This window comes from Cololabis saira, chromosome 16 (assembly GCF_033807715.1).
Source record: "Cololabis saira isolate AMF1-May2022 chromosome 16, fColSai1.1, whole genome shotgun sequence".
In the NCBI taxonomy this organism is placed as follows: domain Eukaryota; kingdom Metazoa; phylum Chordata; class Actinopteri; order Beloniformes; family Belonidae; genus Cololabis; species Cololabis saira.
Genome location: NC_084602.1, coordinates 23,125,299 through 23,131,498, shown reverse-complemented (window position 1 = coordinate 23,131,498; position 6,200 = coordinate 23,125,299). Strand labels below are relative to the sequence as shown.

The 6,200-nt window shown below is 39.8% G+C and overlaps 1 non-coding gene across 1 annotated transcript; it reads right to left on the bottom strand.

The window, feature by feature from the left end:
- Positions 1–3,147: 3,147 nt before the first annotated feature.
- Positions 3,148–3,229, bottom strand: trnas-cga (transfer RNA serine (anticodon CGA)). Its single transcript has one exon. It is a non-coding gene; the product is annotated as a tRNA-Ser (tRNA).
- Positions 3,230–6,200: the final 2,971 nt, after the last annotated feature.

The following is a 6,200-nucleotide window of genomic DNA, read 5'->3' as shown; positions in this document are numbered from 1 at the left end:
TGGATGGATGGATGGATGGATGGATGGATGGATGGATGGATGGATGATTCCATATATCAAGCATGCAAAGAAAATACCACATTTATCAATGCAGATATGCATTGATGTTGAGTTCAGTATTCTTACTTCAAAATTGTCATCACTACCTGAGGAAAATTAAAAAAGAATCTGCTTTGAAACATGCTATTTAATATAGTCAATCCCAGTTTAATGAAGTTACTATAATTTGTAATTTCCTTTGAAGTTTTTAATGACAGTTGAAAGTCCAATATTTCTGTAGCGGATTTCCATAATTATACTCCCTGACCAGAATCTTATTTTAATCTTTGCTGGTCTAAGATATGCACAGACATTCACAAGCAGATGATTAAATAATCTTCCATCAGTATTTAACCAGCGGGGTGACATCTAGGAATTGAAAAGAGAATCTCTGGGGAAGATATCGTCACGGTAGGATGATGTAGTTTTTGGCTTAGTACATGTGCACAGTTGTGTTTTGACTGGCTTCAGTTATGTGTATTTTTCACCTTTTGATCAGTTCTTAGAGTTCTCATTTTGGGGGTCACATAACAATAAGAGACAAAGTATGTTTGTATTTGAAGAGGTTATATGATTATTAAAGGACCATCCTGTTTTAAGCTGGGAGGCTTAGTCTGTTTAATGTCCCTGTAAGAGGGAGCCCACATGACTAATGTTGCATCTTTATGCGTACATTAAAGCTGTATGTTTCGCTGCAACAAAGCAGTTAGACACTCCTCCTTGGTCTTACATTTTGGGCAATCAAATAAATCACAGTATGGTCCCTTTAAATAAATAAATAAACAAAAAACCCATCTGAAATACTTAACAATGGCACATACGTATAACAGCATAATCCAACATTAGTTTTAAATGTCTGTTAATTTTTTCTGTCCTCGTATGATGTGAAATCCAACAATTTCTAGGTTACTCTGAAAGAGAACGTACGTCTTTGTTCATTTGGAAAGGAATTCACACAGATTCAGAGTTGCAGCCTGGATGACTGCTTTCACCTTCAATTTATTTGAACAATATAAATGATTTTGACTCAGCTAATTTCCTTTGCCTCTGGCTGCTAATGTCTCGATCCAAAAAAGATAGCCTACAACCTCTAATTATTCACTATGCTATTGATGTAGTAGCTCTCATTCTGTGATTTAAAAAAAGACTGGATTTCTAAATTGAATTGCTCCTTTCTCTGAAACATGAATGTTATCACTGCAGCAAATATCTCCATCTTTTCTGAACTCATCCACTTCATTAAATTCAATCTGTCTCAGGCCCGATGCCTACAATGTATTTAAAGATATCTGAATTCCCAAAAAAAGATATACCAAAGACTTCCCTGACCCCCCCCACGCCCCACACCACTCCCTTCCTCCTTCCCCAGAAGGATCTGTGTTGGCTGAGGCCCTGTTTGCACGGAGCAAAAACGGAGGCGTTTTCATGCGTTTTGGCCGTTCGTTTACACGAAAACGCAGCTCAAAGCCCCCAAAAACGATAATTTCTGAAAACTCCGGCCAAAGTGGAGATTTTCAAAAACTCAGTTTTCACGTTTGCTTGTAAACGGAGGGAAACGGAGGAAAACGGAGGAAAACGGAGGAAAACGGAGGAAAACGGAGATTTAAGCTTCAGAACGTCACATATGCACCAGAAACTCACCAGCGTCATGTGTGCGACCTGTGTTTACAATTAGTTTGGCCACCGTCAATATTTTCTTGTATTTTACCTGTTTTATATTCTAAAGTCACACTTAAAAGTAACTCCGTCTTGGAAGTAAAGCCTGAATTATGGTCCCGCGTTAAATCGACGCAGAGCATACAGCGTAGGGTACGCGGCGATGCGCGCCGTACGGTTTGCGTCGCCGCGTACCCTACGCCGTAGGCTCTGCGTTGGTGTAACGCGGAACCATAAATCAGCCTTAACTGGAAGTTACACGTGTCATTTGTTGATGTTTTTCCAGGATTCTGATTGGCTGGCATGACGTTAACACCGTTTTCATGCGGGTCCGTGTAAACGAGGATATTTTTGAAAACGTAGAGGGGAAAATATCAGTTTTTGTAAATACCCGGCTACGTGTAAACGTGGCCTGAAGGGCAGGTATGAATAGGGACATAGGGACAGTCTTTCCCCACAAGTCTCAACATATTTGGGAGAGCCTGGAGCCACCCATGTACTGCGCCAGCTGCTCAAGCGGTCTGTCTGCCTGACACCTTCCAAGACACCAATCTCCTAGTAGAGCAAGACTATTTACTTTTAAAACTAAATCATTTGCACCCACTGTAAGTGATCAGCAGCGAAACTCTTGCAACAACTGGACGATTCTGCCGTATTCAGTGCTGCAAACTTTCAGTGCTCAATTATGGTAATTTGCTCATACTAAATTTGTTTTTTGTGAACACAGTCTTTTAAATGTGACATTTATAAATGTCCCTTAAACTAAAGCGCATATTCAGGAAAACAGGAAAACTTTCACTGTAGCTTGAGGTCTTACAGGGGTGAACATGCAGGAAACTGGATCTAATATTAATGGTTTTATTTGATTTCATTGATGCTGAAGTCAGTTTATTCTTGAGAAGGAGAAAAGGAGACAAATAGATTTCTTTTATTTTAATTATTTATTTTTATGTTATGGAGAAAAAGAGGGGGAGTCTAGGCCAGGAGGGGTGGGATTGAGATGTTAATGGCTTCAATGAAACTGATTGCCTTTTAAATTCATTCAAATAATTCATTTGTTGCCCAGTTTTGCGACACTTTAAAAAAAACAGACCTATCACATTTTATTTAGCAAATGCTATTGACCAAAGCAACTTACAACAGAGAATATAATCAAACCACACTAACATAGTAAATCCCAAAGCTAAAAAAAGCTTTTGGAGAAAAAAAAGCTTCTGGAAAAAAATCCCAGCTAACACAACATTCAAATGCTTTTCAGGAATTTGAAGGGAGAGCGCTGTTTTATGGCCCTTTTCCACTAGTCCCACCACGGCCCCGTCTTGCGCTTTTGCACTGGGGGCAGAAGGCATCCACGGGAGAGGACATTTTTCAAGAGGGATGACTCGGCTCTTCCACTGGTAATCTTTTCCAGTATTGAAAGAGCAGAAATGAAGAGAAAAGCAACTTTCACATCGTCACGGACAGGATTCGAACCTGTGCGGGGAAACCCCATTGGATTTCGAGTCCAACGCCTTAACCTCTCGGCCACCGTGACTGCTGCTGGTGCTGTTGCTGCTACTGCTAGTTCTATTACTATGAACAACAAACACTTCAGACTTAGAGGCTTGTGGAGTTTAAAACTTCACGGTAGTTCTATAAGCTGACACTACTAGGTTTCCATCCATCTTTATATCAGCGGGCTGACTCTTAATCCTATGGGTTAGAAAATGGCTTCACATGGATTCCAACATGGCGGTTCAAACTGAGGCCGCAGTTCAAACCTTTTCAGGACACCTTTAAAGTGTAATACCCATTAATATGTAGCCTATGACTAAAGAAATTTTTCTTTCACAAATTTATCCAAAGTCACTTGTCTGTGTCCATTTAACTACATCATGGATGAAACTCCCTGATGGAACACTTTTTTTTTCTCCCCCAGGTAAGGCTTTGCAAGGGCTGATTAGGTAGTGACCAGGCTCTTGTATGATCCCTGGAATGACACCTTGGAATTAAAAAAAGTAAATTGGAGTGGCCTTTCAAGAGTGGAGTATTGAATCCAATCCATGCTCTGTGGAGGGAATTACAGTGATGCCAAAGAGGTTGCCCAGCCTCAAAGACTTTTGCCAGAGAGGAGGGTTCAAAATCTCTCTGGAGACATGTGAAAAGCTTGTTAGCAAAGGTATTGATTGCTGGGACTGCAAATGAGGGCTTTGGCTCTGATTACGAAGTGGATATGAATACGTTTGGACGTGGAATTTTTAATCGAAATCTTGACAGAAAACAAATATTACCTAGAAATCATTAACATTTCTAACACTGAATTACCTCTCTTTGTCCCTTGCTTACCAGCCAGAAGAATAATACTGGTAGAATTCAAATGATTTGACAGGTGTTCATAATCTACTTCCTCAATGGTACTCAGCAATATATCATACATATTTCAATACATAATTGCTAATAGAAATACACCAAAAATGTATAAATGACACGGCAGACGCACAGGCACAGATGGAGCCAACCATCATGGATGAGAGCCCAAACTGAACAGGCCCTGGAAGGGAGGAAAGGGAATAAGCCCCATGTTCAAGCCATCACTAGTTATCATAGAGGTGAAAACCCAATTTGCAGTTTGGTCCAGTGGCTCTAAGCATTTGGAAGCGTTGATTACTTCAACTACTTGCTCACAGGCTTTAATTGCAGCAGGACAGGGGATGATGTTTATTCATGCAGTCATGTATTGATGGCCTTTCACCTGTGTGCATGTCCGTTGAATATTTGTCTGCACACATCCCCTGCTTCCATTAATATCCAGATTTGAAGAAACCACCACTATGGTCCCCTTTACTGGAGTAAAATCTGAGATATCTTTAAATATTCTGTGTAAATACCATCATCATTCCTCATCAGTAAAGCATTGTCTTGATGTTTACAAGATATACAATTACATCTTGAGGCTTAGACTTTTGAGTTTATGTTTTAGACTATCTTTAATTTATTGCCTGTGGTAGGTGTAAATCTTTTTTTTTTTTTTTTTTTTTTTTTTTTACCTTGTCTGCACACATATTATTGATTGATACCATGACGGTAGAAACCAAAAGTGTATATATGTGCATTATTACTATATGTAATATATACATATATATACGCACACATATGCGTACACATACATAAATATACACATACAAACCCAGTGTTTTATTTTTTTTTTTTTTTTGGGGGGGGGGGGGGTGGGGGGGGGGTGTAAATCTTGACAAAAATGAATCCTTTGTGGAGCTCTTATTTCTTTCTCTTTGTTAGTGAAGAAGAGCTAGAAAATAGGATGATACTGAAGTAAACACAATGCAAGCTTCAGTGCCTCATCTGCCTGCATGTGGCCCCATGCTGGGAGTAATAATGGCTGGACATGGCCCTCACTCTGGCAGTCAGCTGCTCCCTTTCCTGAACCGGGGTAATGGGAAGCAATAGTGGGCCAAGACAAGCATGTATCAATGTGTGGACTGCGGTCAATGGACTGGTGTTGACAGCTGAGCTGTTCACTTCCCAAGAACAAAACCCTGGGTCACCATTCACCTCAGGTAACCTAAGCCAATGTTTCACTTCTAAAATGAGATGTTGACAGACACACCCATTAGAAGTACTTTGAAATAATGTCTGACCAATATGGCAAACTTTTGGAAAGAGACTCTTTGCAGAAAGCCTCCTTTATAAATAGTTGCTCAGTCTTAAAAACTGCACTCGACAGATCTTTTCAAAACTGAGGAATATATAATTTGGTGTGTTTCTTCGACTTACTGGGAACTGTCAGCCTACAATATTTATGCACAGATTTGGAAATAACCTCAACTTGTTGATTATCTCGCTGCTCACGGAAACTATAGCCCCTTTTACATTGGCGGATATCCCACACACATGCAGATCTAGCGTGTCACCCGTCCTTTTAACATTGACCAACGCAGGTTGGCGTGTCGAGCTACCCCTGTGAATAACTCACCTCTGAGAGTACACTTAACCGTCAGGTCACGTCTAATGTAAACAGAACCAGTGGTGGACAGTAACGGAGTAAATTTACTTGAGTACTGTACTTAAGTACATATCCAGAGGATTTGTACTTTACTTGAGTATTAGATTTCTTTGGTACTTATTACTCTTACTTGAATACATTTCCAAGACAAATATTTTTACTTTTACTCGAGCACATTTCTAGGAAGGCTGAAAAGTACTCGTTACTTTCAGGTCTGCTCTTTTTTCTTCTTCCCTAAAATCCTATTGGACACAAGCTGTTTTTGTCAAAGGAGGAGATCACAGTGCACGCTCTCCACTGGGATGTACGTAAAGCGCAAATACGTCAAGCCTCCTCAAAACGATACCGCCAAAGTAGCCTGCGTTTGTCAAGACAGAGCCGCAACAAGTCAAGACATAGTCGCAAATAAGAAATTTACTCTTACTCTTACTTTTACTTAAAGTAAATATAAAAGCATTTACTTTTGGATACTTAAGTACCTTTAAAAGCAAGTACTTTTCTACTC